Source organism: Rattus rattus, chromosome 4, assembly GCF_011064425.1.
Source record: "Rattus rattus isolate New Zealand chromosome 4, Rrattus_CSIRO_v1, whole genome shotgun sequence".
Classification (NCBI taxonomy): domain Eukaryota; kingdom Metazoa; phylum Chordata; class Mammalia; order Rodentia; family Muridae; genus Rattus; species Rattus rattus.
The window spans coordinates 71910793-71925641 of record NC_046157.1 but is presented as its reverse complement, the minus strand read 5'-3'; the positions used below and the strand labels follow the sequence as shown (position 1 = coordinate 71925641).

Below are 14849 nucleotides of genomic sequence, written 5' to 3'. Positions count from 1 at the left end.
TGAGCATAGAACATTTTCATGGACAGCATGAGTGCTTTTCCAGAACGCTGTACATGGGTCGTTAGACTAGGGATGCTTGTATTCTTATTTCCTATTACATGAAGCTATGCCACCTCCAGCTAGACAGAACAAAGGGCAACACCAAGAAAGATGCAGAGACAAAACATGGAGAGGGCATGAGAGAAAAATGTTGACGAGCAGAGGGTGAGAAGCTTTGGATGACAATACTTTTTCTGGAGATACACAGCACACACAACTTCTCACTTTAGATAGGAAAGCCACAACAGACCAAAGTACAGCTACCACCAAAGTCCAGTTTAGTAAACTGATGACGTTTTGAGAGGACACTTAGAGAACTATAGGTAAGCAGTTATTTACAAGAGCAGAAGTGCTTCACAGACAGTGGCATCAGCACAGTCCACTCTAGCACACTGACTCTTCACAATGCTGGGCACCTGAAGTCCACTGCACAGCCTGCAGGAAACTTAACAGGTTGGAGAGTGTCATTTCCAGGTGTCACAGTTGATCTATGCCTTTCCAAGGCTGTTCAGCAGGTTTCTGCTTCTTACAGGAAACTAGTCCAACCTCAAAGTCTTCTTTCTAGCTTGGCTTGTCTGAAAGTCTTTTGTCTGTTTGGTTTTTTCTTTTTCTTTTTTTTTTTTTTTTATTAAATTGGGTATTTCTCTTTTTTTTCCTCTTTATTAACTTAAGTATTTATTTACATTTCGATTGTTATTCCATTTCCCGGTTTCCAGGCCATCAGCCCCCTAACTCCTCCCCCTCCCCTTCTTTATGGCTGTTCCCCTCCCCATCCACTCCCCATTACCGACCCCTCAACAATCCAAAACCCTGGGGGTCCAGCCTTGGCAGGACCAAGGGCTGCCCCTTCCACTGGTGTTCCTTCAGCTCCTGAAAAGTCTTCTTTACAGCTTTCCTCCATTACTCTGAGAATGTCTTTTAACTTTCATTGCTTACTCTGGCAGGGAGTATCTTAGTGAATTCAGTCAGTTTTAGGAACTTCCTGGGGCTATTTTCAGTTCTTATCTTCCTATTTGAGGAGTGAGCCTACAAGTGAACTGTTTTAATCCACGATGAAATTGTTATACCTACTTCTCTAGATCCTAAATCCAGCAATCCTAAAAGTGTCCTGGTTTAAGCCATTTTGTGTCAGCTTCAATATAATAAAGAAAAATTGACTTATACAGACAAATCCATGTCCAACTTTATATAGACAAATCTATCTGAATGAATAAACTACAAAACATAAGAGGTTTTAAGATCTAAAACTAGTAATTCTCCACAGATGATTCCCTAAGAATTGTTTTTCTCGTTTTCTTCTGAAGACCTCTGCGTGGATTCTGATCCTTCAGGGTTCCCTTTGCCAAACTAAAAATTGGACTCAATAATATTTTGAAATAAAGATAGAGGCACTACCTGTGCAAAGGATTCTGCATGGGCGCCAAAATGCCCGGACTAAGAAAGTTGCGTGTTCCTAGCACATAAAATACAAAAGGAAAAGAATATTAGAGAAAGGAGACAGTTATCACGCATACATGCATGTCACCATAATGTCCCTACTTTCTTCTTTCTTTCTTCCTTAATTATTTCTTGATAAGCCAGGGAAGAGAAAGACTGGTGTAGTGAACCAGAAAGCTCAGCAAAGGAAGAGAGAGAGAGGTTAACTTTCAGGATAATTAAGTTCCTGGAGTCCTAAGGCATTTCCATGATTATGTCAAAATTAAAGTAAAAGTCACATGAAATCCCCTTCAGATCTATGCCATAATCCCTTTTGGATGCCTGACAAACCTTGAGAAGCCAGAGTGACAGTTACTGATTTACCTTTCTGTGCTGAAAATGGAAGTTGAAAGTTAAGTGGCAACATGAAACTAAGTACCTCTGAGACCTAACTTCAAGTATGGACTAGACAGAAATGACAGAAAATCATTAGGAACAGAAGGCATTGAAAGGTCAGAAATAAATTGTTATCAAGCGCTGTTTGACTATTTTATCAGTCAACCCCCCCCCCATTCCTTTTTCCTCTCAAAAATGCAGCAGTAACATTTTGTTATCTTTGGAGATGAATAATCATGTTATCAGGGTTGTAGTAACACACTCGGATTCTGGGAATGGTGTGTGTGTGTGTGTGTGTGTGTGTGTGTGTGTGTGTGTGTGTGTGTGTGTGTGTAAGTATTGTTTTCAATAAAGTATGACTCTTAAAGAGTAGAGATTTTTAAAAAAAATACATAATTATCTTGCTCCATCTGCTTGGACTGTTGCTTTATGTAGAGATATGATCAAGTTTATCCTCAGTAGAAGTGAAAGCCATCAATGGATTTGAAAGTATTTACGTTTTAATGAGTTTTTGATAGGGATTATTTTCTCCAAGAGAGTCCTAGGGTAAGCAAATCATTTACCCTCCCCCACTTCAGCCTGACATCCCTTCTCCCTTCATCTTCTTGCCCCCCTCTGCCCTCTTCTTTTTCAACCGCACCCCTCATTTTTTATGCTTTGAACCAAGAATGGTCCTGTGTCATCATGTTTGCATAAGATCATGGAAAGCTCATGAAAATCTTTCATAAACAAAATTGATCTTCAACTAAATGAGCACATTAGTGAATCAAAATTTGGATGATCTGTATTTAAATTGTGAAAGTATGAAATGATGGGTTAAGGGATTGGATATAGGAGGGGAATGCGCCTTAATCATTTTAGCAATTACTATGTAATGTCCTAAAATGATTCACTAATCACTTCACAGCTGCTTTGTAAAAAATATAGGTTACCAAAGCATGCCTTGAATGCCACATTCCCTGGGCTCTCCACCTGTCGAGAAAAGAAGTCTATAGATTCTGGAGTTACCTGAGACAATCCCAGACTAAACCTAGGTGCCCTGTGGCTTAGTTTATTTTCACTAATACTATTACATTTAAAATAAAGTTACTTTGGATTTTGTTGTCTTCAAAAGGGACAGTATATGTGCCAAGAGGAAAGCTTATATTAAGTAAGCAGAGGTCTTTTCCAAGGCCTTTTAGTTCAGGATTGCAGAGATCAGCACAACAGTACATCTCTGCATCTGCTATCCCAAAATCTGGAAACTCCTTTTACATACAGAGTTCTTGATCATTTGTGGCTCATAAATGTGATGATTGGCCATTCACACCATTGTGTGAGATATTCCTCTATCAAAACTTTTTATGTCATCTATACATTATTTGTTTGATATAAAATGAAAGTAATAGTGAATTTTAACAAATAAACAGTCCAAGTATAAGTAAATTGTACTCATGAGTCTTTTGTCTGTTAATTAATTTGTTTGTTTACTTTATATCTAGATCACAGCTCCCCCTTCCTCCCAGTCCCACCTCATACAGCCCCTCCCCCATTCCCAGTATCTTCTCCTCTGAGAGGGTGGTGGACCCCCTAGGTATGAACCCATTCTGGCACATAAAGTTACTGCAGGACTAGACATATCCTCTCCCATTGAAAGCAGAGTAGACTGCCCATTAGGGGAACTGGACCTGTATGCAGACACAGTTTTAGGTACAGGTCCTCTCCAGTTGTTGGGAGACCTGTATGAAGACCAAGCTGCACATAAGCTCCATATGTGCAAGGGGCCTAACTCTTTGCTATTTGATTGGTGGTTTCTTCTCTGGGAACCCCAAAGAGTCCAGGTTCTCTGACTCTGATGATCTTCTTGTGGAGTCTCTGCCCCTCCAGGTCCCTCGATCCTTACCCCAATTCTTCCTTAAGATCCTTCGGGCTCCCTGAGTTTAATGTTTGGCTGGGTGTCTCTGCATCTGTTTCAGTCAGCTGTTGGATAAAGCCTCTCAGAGGACAGGTATGTTAGGTAGTCATGAGTCTTAACACTTAGATATAACGTCTACCTAGGAAAAATAAGCCAAAAAAGGGAAGGAAAGAAAAACTAAAGGAAACAAAGAAATGGAACTAGTGATAGATGATTAAAAGTCAAAAAGCTCACACTGGAGTATTGACTTCATATATCACAAACATATCATGCCTCTGGAAAGATGGGGTATTTTGTTTGTTTTTTCCTTCACCAAAAGTTATTAATTTGAACTCATCCATAGAAAGTAGATGAAAATTGAAGTTTGGGCTAAAATTTTACCTTGTGTTTCCTATTATGTCAAGAGTCCAAAGTTTGAGTCCAGAAGCACAAATGTGGGGGGCTACATCTATCTAGGTACCCCGTTTCTTTACTATTCAAATTCCCATGTGAGAATGCTGTGTTTGTGTGTATGTGTATATGTGTGTTTGTGTTTGTGTGTGTGTATATGTGTGTCATATGTAGTATGTACATATAAATGTGACATGGCCCATGTATAAGAGGACAATTTTACAAGTAGATTCTCTCCCACCATGTAGGTCCTAGAGAGTGTACTCATGTCGTCAGTCTTGATGGTAGCACCTTTATCTACTGTGCCATTCAGATGGACCCAAGGATATTTTTTATTTTGTTATTTAATGTACAGTAAGCTGATCACTATCTGAAGCAACCATAAATCTGCATGACTCTAGCGATCAAAACTAAATTGTTGTAGGGATATCTAAGAGGAGTTAGAGCATGATAGAAGGGAATAGATACAATCCAAAGACATTGTATACATATATGAAATTCTCAAGAAATAAATTCATTTTTAAAAAGAAAGGAAGAAACAAACAAATAAAGAATGGGAAAGAAAAGGAGAGGAGAAGAGAGGAAAGGAAAAGAAAGGAAAGGAAAGGAAAAGAAAAGGGAAAGGGAAAGGAAAGGAAAGAAATTCTTGGTTTAATACTACTTAGTTTGTCCTGGTGTTTTTCTTTAAATTTAATAAGAAGCTCTTAGAACCTTTCAGTCTGCCTAATCATCAGAATTGAGATCTATTTTCAAGTAATTCATTCATAGCTGTAGTAAATGTTGTATTTTCTTTATTACTGTGTATGCATGGAAGGAAACATTTGTCAAGTTGTTCCTGTGAGAAGAAGAGTCATACCCAATGACAGAGTGCAATACTGAGCCCAATTAGCCAGAAGACCTACAATTACCAGGAAGTTTTCAGATCTGGAGTTCAAAGGGAAGACAGTGAGGTGATTGTTGTTTTTAGAGGAGACTTATTAGAAGTGAAATTTACAGCACCATCGGGCTGGCAGACAACAATGTGAAGGAGTCAGAAAGCATCTGGACCCAGGTGACTTAGTGATGTTCCTTCTTCTACAACTTAGAGGAATTGGAAAGTTTTTATCAAATGATTGACAGGTAGTCCACTGTACATGCTGACAGTCAGGTTATCTCTGGTCCTTAGCTGCTAGGGTCCAAGGAAGGAAGCCTGTTAGCCTGGGGCCTGTTCGCAGAATCACCCATAAGGCTGGGGAGAGAAAGAATCTAGTTAACAGAAGAGCTTTGTGAAATGACGTGACCCTGAATAGCAATAACTATGTTAAGGTGTGGGTGTTTCTCGACAATAGTTCAAAGTTCTATGTAGGCAGAAAACATGGGAATAGCTCATGTTAAGACACACGTACTACAAAATTACGCCCAGATTTTAACCACTTTTATGTGTTTAGCCTTCATTTTGCTGCACAAAGCAAAGAGTGATTCACAAAAGTATGAGACAGATAGCTTACCACTATACTCAAGAGTTAATAGTCTTTCAGCTAACTCATTCTTCCTTCATCTGAAGAAATATTGCACATCATTTCTGGAGAGAGCCAGTGCTAGCCACCTCCTTTATTTATTCATTTAAGTGTTTCTCTCTGCTTTGCTTGAGGATGAAGTGCCTGTGTGCCCCCATTCACTAGACAGAAGGAAAGAGGCATTCATTCTTTTATAAATAAAAGCAGAAGTCTTTCTCTGTGTATTAGGAACCACCCCCTACCCCAGTAAGTGGATTACTTTGGTCAGTCTAAGTTTAGTTAGGGAAGAATATTATGTCCACTGATCTTTAGTGCCATCAAAAGAAGAGAAGGCAGAAGGTTGGGAAACTCAGAAGTGAAGGGAGCAGGTCTACATCCCCTGTGGAGAGTTTGCAGGGAATGGATGTGAAGAGGACACAGCTGCATTTCTTAACTTTTGAATGAATAGCAATTATGCCAAGAACCTTCATTTTCGATTGTCAGCATGAGTCTATGTCATACCCATCCTGACACTCCCAAACTGGGAAGATTTTAAAGGCCTCCTGCCTTTGTCATTGAGACACCTGTCACCAACGACACTGAATCAGCATCTCTAGATGCTGGGAAATACATATTCAACATGAATCTATGTAAGACACAACAGTAGGGAAGCTGGAATTCCTCACAATCCTTAAAGGTGAAAAAAATGAAAGGAAATTTTAAGTCTAAAATGAAACGGAAATTGTAAAGACATTTTTCATCCTATAAAAAAAAAAAGCCTGATTCCATTCTCACTTGTTTAAAATTGAAATCACCAGTGTTGAGTAAACAGTATGCATTCCTGCATATATTTCAAAAGTAGGTTGATTTTTAAAATGATTAGGAGTCTCAGTGAGGGAAAGACAGGCAAGTTCATGGTAGCTGTAGCCATTAGATTATATTGCTACATTAGAAATATCTCTCTAGATTTAATTTTCTTTTAGGATAGTACAATAATTATAACTAAGTATGGAAGGATCTATCCATCACACACCTGTTCTTTAGGATGCATGATGAATAAACGGAGACACGCTTCCTAGAATCTAGAGGACACATTGCTATTCACTCTATGCTGAACCCATTTTCAGACACATTTATTATGCGTCCTCGCCCTCTCCATCCTTGTGCTACTGCTTAGGATCACATCCACCAGTCGATTGCAAAGCAGTGCTCATTTCCCGCTTACTCAACTATATCAAGATATTCAATTTATGATTTCTGAATTCAAAAGACAGACATCCCCCAGAACTCCAAGTGACATTTAGAAGAACTTGGAATTTTATAGTTCACTAGCTTAAATATCTTTCTAAAGAAAGGCTAATGATTTATTTATACCTTATTAGTTATTTGATGACACACAAATGCATTCAATGTAAAAAACATAATGATTTTATCTAACTTATAGAGCAACAAATTCAGAATGTGTCATATAGTATTTGCCTGCACACGAAGTTCTACATCAAATCATTTAAGACATAAGGTTTTATTCTTTATTTAAAAAATAGACAGGTAATTCATGTATTTCCCACTATAGTACCATACCTTATATTGGTAAATCATGACTCCAAAATAAAAAAGATTCATTTTTCAACTAAAAGAGTATATATTTTCAAGTACTTTCTAATATTTTACATCAAGTGATTGTTATAAACTTCACTATTAGAATTTAAAAACAGATTATCAAAATTCAAAGGAAATAGAACATATATATTTACACAAGACAATCAAGAAGGAAAATATTATAGTCTAAAAGAATTGTTTAGAGGAAGCAAGGGAATCTGCCTTAAGAGTAAAACTGTTAAAATGTTACCATGTCAAATTCAGTTTCCATTAATTTTCTTGTAGCTATAACAAAATACTATTTGTTGATAGATCAAAACGTCTTACTGGCTGGCATTGTTAGACTTTTTCAACAGAATCTATTCCTTGAAGACATTGACGTAATTAATGTCTAGTCACCACCTGTGAGATGACAGACTTGATACACTCCGATGGTCAATATTCAGCTCTGTGGTTTTCTTTTTTTCAAAGCAGGGTTTTGAAGGGATAACTTCTCAACAAGGGGTCAAATTCTCTAATTCACATGCTACCCTGTCTGCCATATCATAGTAGGTAAGTATTCTGCAACAGACCAGGGCATCCTCCTCTCAGGGCCAGAGCAAGTAAATTACCAAAGTTACCTCAAGTTTCATTTGATGATCAACACAAAAGTACATCAAAGATACATCGAAAAATGTACCAATTTGAGAAGTAACAATTTGAGCTTCAGCTGGGCCTTTATGCTAATGAGCTCTGAGCCAAGAAATTATAATGCTTCATGTTGATATGAAAGTCAACATAAACCTTCCCAAAGAGTACTCTGAGGAGAGCATACTAAACTTCTCATCCAGGTGACACAATTGGAGGCAGGAAATCTACACAGCAAAGACACATCCCTGGCATGATTAAAACATGACGATTGAAAGTACACTTACAAGCTGGAAGGGTGGCTCAGAGATTAAGAGCACTGACTGCTCTTCCGGAGGTTCTGAGTTCAATTCCCAGCAACCACATGGTGGCTCACAACCATCTGTAATGGGATCTGATGCCCTCTTCTGGTGTCTAAAAACAGCTACAGTGTACTGATATAAATAAAATAAATAACTCTTTTTTAAAAAAAGAAAATACACTTTACTCACTACTAATCATCTTTTCCCAACTGTTTACTTCCTCGCTTTGACACTGAAATGGTATTCTGTACTTGCACACTGAAAATATCATTTTTCTTTCAATGTACGTTAACAGAAACTAACACCTGCACCTTCCTGTGAGATGTTCAAGTCCTAATCCCCCAAGCCTATGACTACATGGCCTTACATGAGGGAAGAGGTTGCTTTTACAGTGGTGACAGAGATAAAATATGATAATGATCCTGTTACATATAATATACAATATATAGTATGCCATGATGAAAAGTCAAAATCTCTGTCTGCTTCAAGTTAAATATCAAGGTCTATAATTAGACTGCGGGAGTCTAACGTCTCTGCTGCCCTGGTTCTGAGAATGAAGAAATGAGGCCCTAAACCAAGGAGTTACAGGCAATGGGATCAGGAAACTGGCTCTGCCTCGAGCCTCCAGAAGACTGCTTTGTTCAGACTCTTGACCCTGTAGAAGGAGCTAGGGTAGGGCTCTTAGCCTCCTACAGAAGCATAGGATAAACATTTTGTGTTAAGGCACTATATTTTGGGCAGCTTTTACTGCATTAAGAAATATTTACAGGATCTGCTTTCATGTGATCTCGCTGGTAATGAAACTAACAGCATATATCACCATAGTTGGAACCAATACTCCCACTGAGGATGTGGGAACCGAGTATCTACCTCGGCTGTGTGCGAAGAATTTCTTTGACACTCTACTTTCAGGCAGTGGAGGCCATTTGCCCTTTCTGACAATGCCATCCCCAGGATGTCCTATAAATTGGAATTAACAAAAAGCTCGCACTCAGTGTATCCACTTAGAGATAATTAGTGAGTGGGAGAGAAGCCGGTCGTATCAGTTTCAGTTGCTTGGCCTTCAAGTTAGAACAACTTTCTGCTTTATTCCTTCGGAAAGGTCATCATAATTCTATTTTAAAATCCTAAAGATCACAAAACATTTAAAACGTCTCTCTGAAAATTTTTCCAAAGTTCCCCAAACCTAGGAAGGTCAATAAAGAATCATCATTTAATATTTGCTAAATATCCACAGTCTGCAAAGTATCTCTCCAGACAAAGAAAGAGACAAACACACTACAGAAGTTATGACCAGCTCGTTTTTGAAAGAAAATAACCCTCACCTGTAGGTCCTGAGAAGCAATAATTGTGATTGATCAGATGCAATGACTCTGTAACCTGATTACAAGCGTAAGCATCGAGAAAAGACACATAAGCTCCGTGCTGGTTAAATGTCAAGGTCTATGATTAGACTGCAGGAGCTAAAGATCTAAACTACTGTCTAATCATTCTGAGAAAAGGGTCAGTTCATTGGGGTATATACTGCCAAAAAAACCTTTCAAATTCTGTTCAAACTTTCCCATCCTGTACTTACAGTTCATTTCTGAGCTGTTTTGGATACTGATGCTGAAAATAGTATGTTTCATATCACAGGAGAAACAATAATTAGCAAAGATCTTTCTATGATAGCCACCTAATGAAAACATGCATGTGTGCTCTTATTTACATGTGCATATACATACATACATACATACATACATACATACATACATACATACATACATATATACACATACGTGCTTCTTTTATCTTCTCATAAGGTTCTGAGAGGGTAAGCTGATTCCATGACAGGGTTAAAATTGGCAGTTAAGGACGCTAGGTCTAAATCTCTGTTTCCAAGAACTGGATAATTCCAGGCCAGTGCAGACCTCAGAAGTTGCCCTGCCACCTGGTCTGAGGCAAGGTCAGCAGCAGTTGCCAGACTTCAGTCTCTAGACCTCCCCAGCAAGTTTCCAGCCTCCACACTCCAGTACCAGAATGTCCTGTCCACAGAGAGGGACCCAACAGATTAACATGAAGGTCCCCTACCTCAGAATTCCCTAATGTGCTTTAAATCTGCCTGCAAGCTCACTTGGTTGTCTCTCTATCCTGGTAATGGGGAGAACCCACCATACTGGACTTCTGCAGAATAAAACACTCTGTGTTTGCATACTATTTGAATCCAGTGTCATTCTTTGGTGAATTACTAACCCTTACAATGGGTTAGAAGAACATTGCATTATTACATTAGTACGGGACTAATTATGCAATGACACTATAAGGTAGACTATGGTTAAGATCAGTTTGCAGGGACAAACAAAATGTGATATCTTTTGTTTCCCAATATTTAAAGAAGTGTTAGCTTGAAAAATTGCCATTTGCTAATTATAAAACCATGTTGTAAGTTATATAACTTACTTAAGGTCAAAAACCTTTAAAGTTGAAACAAAAGCAGGGAAGTTTTTTAAAATTTAATGAACTTTTGGCTTGACTTTAAAGGAATCCCCACTTCGACGTGGTGACAGAATTGCACAACTTCTCCTTTTCATATTAGAGGAGAATCTGAGTCACAGGAATTAATTTGAGGCTCATGCCATTCCCTATCCAGCAGAGAAAGCAGCCATTTCAAGCTACTGTGGTCCTTTGTGCTGATGCCAGACTGCAAGTGCTCCTTCATGCAGTGCGCAGACCCACCCACAGAGCACAGCTTCACGGCTGAAAGAAATAGCCTTTCTTTAATTTAATATTAAAGCATAGTATTTCAAGATATAAAAAGTTAATAAATGTACATATGTATATTTATACAAACAAATTTATTAATATACAGCATAGGTAGTTTATAATGTTGCAATTTACTTGAGATACTCAGTAAATGAATAAATTCTAACTGTTCTTACACACTCACAGACACATACAATAACTCACACTTGTCAACTGTGTAATATTATTGACATGTTACCTTCTTCACTATAGCAACCATATTATTGTCCACATACATTCTGTAATGTCATGCAGTATATATATATATGAATTTGTCTTCTGAAAAATACTTGTATTTCTGAGTGTTCTTAGCACTCACCTAACAATAAAATGTCATTGTGAAGGAGAAATAGAATTATAAAATTAATTAATCAACTTTAAACCACTTCCATGTTATTGGAGCCTAGGGAATTTGTGGATATACACATATATATCTCACCCAGGGTAAAAGCAGCATTGAAACTATGAACTCTGAGAGGACATAGACAATAAGACTTCAGCACGTCAGGGATGTCATCATTTTCAAGAGTAATTATGGGGCAACTCTCAGACAGAAAACTTTGAAGGAATAGTAAGTACCATGAACAACAAACATAAAACAAAAGAAAGAAAAGAAAGTAATAGCCATACTTCTGTTATGGGACTATTGGTTGCTTTTATAAGTGATGGAGAGTTTCTTGGATCTTAATGAGCATAGTTTGGGGTGCTAGGGTACCAGAATAATTCTGTAGCCATCAAATCCACCCAAAGCCAATGTCGTTCAAGTTATTTTGCCATGAACGTAAAGATTGAAAATCAGAAACCACAGAGGGTGAGTTTTATCAAGAAGTTTATTATAGATCCATAGGTGGAAACATAATAGGGAAAGAGAACAGAGCCCCTGTTCACAGGAGAGGTCGAAGAGTACCATGAAGCATTTCACCCTGGGGCTTCGTAGAAAACTAATGGTACAAATTGGGCTGAGATACGGGGAAGGGATCAACTGGTCAGTAGAGTATGCATAACCTGGAGGCATCCAACAGCCTCCTTTGAGTTATCATCGTATCCTCACCCACTGCCTCTACACCAAGGTGCTGATTTATTAAGAGAGATGAAAAGCAGCCAGGAACCAGACCTCTTCTCTGTTTTTCTTGGCCCCTAGCAAGATCACTCTCCATCTGCCACTCTGATGCCACTGTCCAACCTCAGCATTTCCATTACTCTTAAACTGGGTGTGGAAGGCTCTTGGGTGGGTCACTCATAAGGAAGCACACATTCACAACAATTTATTTTACTTTCAAATGCTGTAATCTCTCTGACCACATATACTTACACTGTGGTGTATCAGCCGTTTAGAAGATCTGTAACAGAATGCCATAAAAATGACTTCTGTCAGTTCATTCCCAGACCCTGTTTTTAAAAAAAGTCATTAATCCTCTAAGCAGATGATGCTTTCCAGGCACAAAAAACAGTCCCCAAAAGGACCTGTGCAGAAACCCATAGAGACAGCAAAACGTTCTGAGAAGGGCATAGCAAGAGACAGTTGAGCTTAAGTTTCTATATACCTAATAGAATAGGAGAAACATGTCTGCAAGTGCAAGTTAAAATGAGAATCAGGAAATCACTGGCTTCTATAGTCAATGCCCACAGTGAACTACCATTTTAAAATAGTAACTGACTTTTTTTTTTAATTTGGTGGTTTTTCATTTCTTGCTACACTCTGTAAAAGCATTTAGTAGGTCTTCGCGTAGATAAAATTAGACTTCAGGAAACTGACACTCATTTAAAGCAGAATCAAGTAAGAAAAACAGAGCATTTCCTTCTAGGGATTGACTACTAAAATACACTCAACGCCAACATAGAGAATAGCTTTGAAAGACCCCAAATTTGATTGCGTGAGTCGGTTTTCTTCCTAAAATTGGTTTTGGTCCTAAATGTCTCTAAAATTAAAATTGATACCACAAAAGAAAGACAAGATTTAGTTTTCCCATGCACAAGGATGCTGCAAAGTAGACACAGAGCTGAGGAGGGGTGGTAATGAAGAGAGCAGAAATGCGATTTCCTTTTACAAGTCTTGAAGCATCTTGCCCAAGCAGAAGCCACTCAAGTGTGGCGGTAGATTATGGTGTGCTTTTAATGATCTCATTCTTTTATCGCATTGATAGGTTTTCCCCTTGAACTGTAGCTTGTAATTCCTTGTTTCTTTGATAATATCTGTGTTTTGCTTTGGCCTTCTGATCAGTTTTCTGGGCTACCTATATGTTCACAGAAATTTCAAAATAGGATATCTCAATAAGGGAAAACAGCTTCCGTATCTTTTTTAAATAATGTCAGTACAAACATAGAGGTGTGGATTTCTTACTGTTGCTTTCAGAATTTTAATTTTAATGCAATGATGAGAACATTGCAGCTGTAAAGGCTTATGGGTTATAGAGCCAGCCTATAACTTTCTTGTTGCCCCCAGGTACATATTTCAGTTCTCAGCTTGTTGAGAAAAATAAAACATCCTTTTAATTCACTGCACTTCTTCAGATGTATTAAAAATGGATCCATCTTAAAACACAATTGAAAGTGATTGCATCAACAAAAAGAGATCAGCTAATCCTGCTGCTCGGAAGTTCTAAAACTATAGTGCACTTCAGATGTGGCTTAATTCCACAATAGGATGATAGTATGACCTTGTCAGGAACCCAGGGTACTTTGTTGTTGATTTTGGTTTTGCTGACATTTTTGTCTCTCTTTTATCTCTGATTTTCTCCCTAAATTTCTGCTTTATCCTAAGGTTGAATTAACTCCCTTCTTGTCATTCTATCCTGAAAACCCACTGTGGAGGTATGAATAGGAATGGCCTCCATAGACTCAAGTGTTTGAGTGCTTGGCCCAAAGGGAGTGGCACTATTAAGTGGTATGACCTGGATAAAAGAATTATGTCACTGCGGATGTGGGCTGTGAGGTAGCATTTAAGCTCAAGCTACACCCAGTGTCAGATTCTCCTCCTGGCTGCCTTTAGATCAAAATGTAAATCTCTCGGCTTCATCTCCAGCACCCTGTCTGCCTGCACACTGCCCTGCTTCTCACCCTAATGACAATGGACTAAACCTCTGAAACTGTAAGCAAACCCCAATAAAATGTGTTCCTTTATAAGAGGTGCTTTAGTCATGGTGTCTCTTTATCTGACCCATGGTATGGTAAAATACATACCATCAACTCTTGGAATTACCTGCTCCCTGATCTTGGGAAATATGAGAAATAATCATTTCCAGAAATCTCCTCAGAAGGCCGTTGATGCATTCAATCTGTTTGGCAATTCTCCTCTCACATTTCATCAGGCCAGGTGAAATGATGGGCTACTCCCGAATGAGGGCCTCAAGGAAGAGCCTCTCCTGAGTGGTAAGTCAGGAGGCAAACCCAATATTTATAGGTTAAACTAGTTGGTTCCAAAATGCAGACTTCACAAGCTTGTGAAGAGTTAACAAACAAAACAGGCCTTGAGAGAGAACCACAAAGACTACAATATTGTGTTTCTGTTTTGAAAGCCATGTATCCATATATTGCTGCTTTCCATTTCAGGTAGAATTTAAGAAAAAAAAACCTTCAAATGTGATATGAGTACCAAATGAGACCATAGTATGCTCAACATCCATGAGATTTTTAAAAATATAAATACTAGAATTTATGGTGAATATAATGAATGAAACATTAATGAGATTCAATATATCTTAAATGATCTTAAGCTCAAATCTGTATTCAGGGGGGTTGGGATTTTCATTTATAGAATTTATAGAATTTGTTTTACTTGTGGACAAAGTAAAAAGGAAATATGTTTTAGAAATATATGGAGAATAAGGAGTTAACAATAAAGTCATCCTAAAAGCCTTGAAATCATCCATAGCTATATAGAATATTTTATATCTTTAATTTGTATTTATGTTTATAACTATTTCTTGGCAT

The 14849-nt window shown here is 38.1% G+C and overlaps 1 non-coding gene across 1 annotated transcript; it reads left to right on the top strand.

Annotated features, from left to right (window-relative positions):
• The first annotated feature begins 3119 nt into the window (after window positions 1-3119).
• On the top strand, window positions 3120-3222 carry LOC116899913. Its single transcript, XR_004387885.1, has one exon. It is a non-coding gene; the product is annotated as a small nucleolar RNA U13 (small nucleolar RNA).
• The last annotated feature ends 11627 nt before the right edge of the window (window positions 3223-14849 follow it).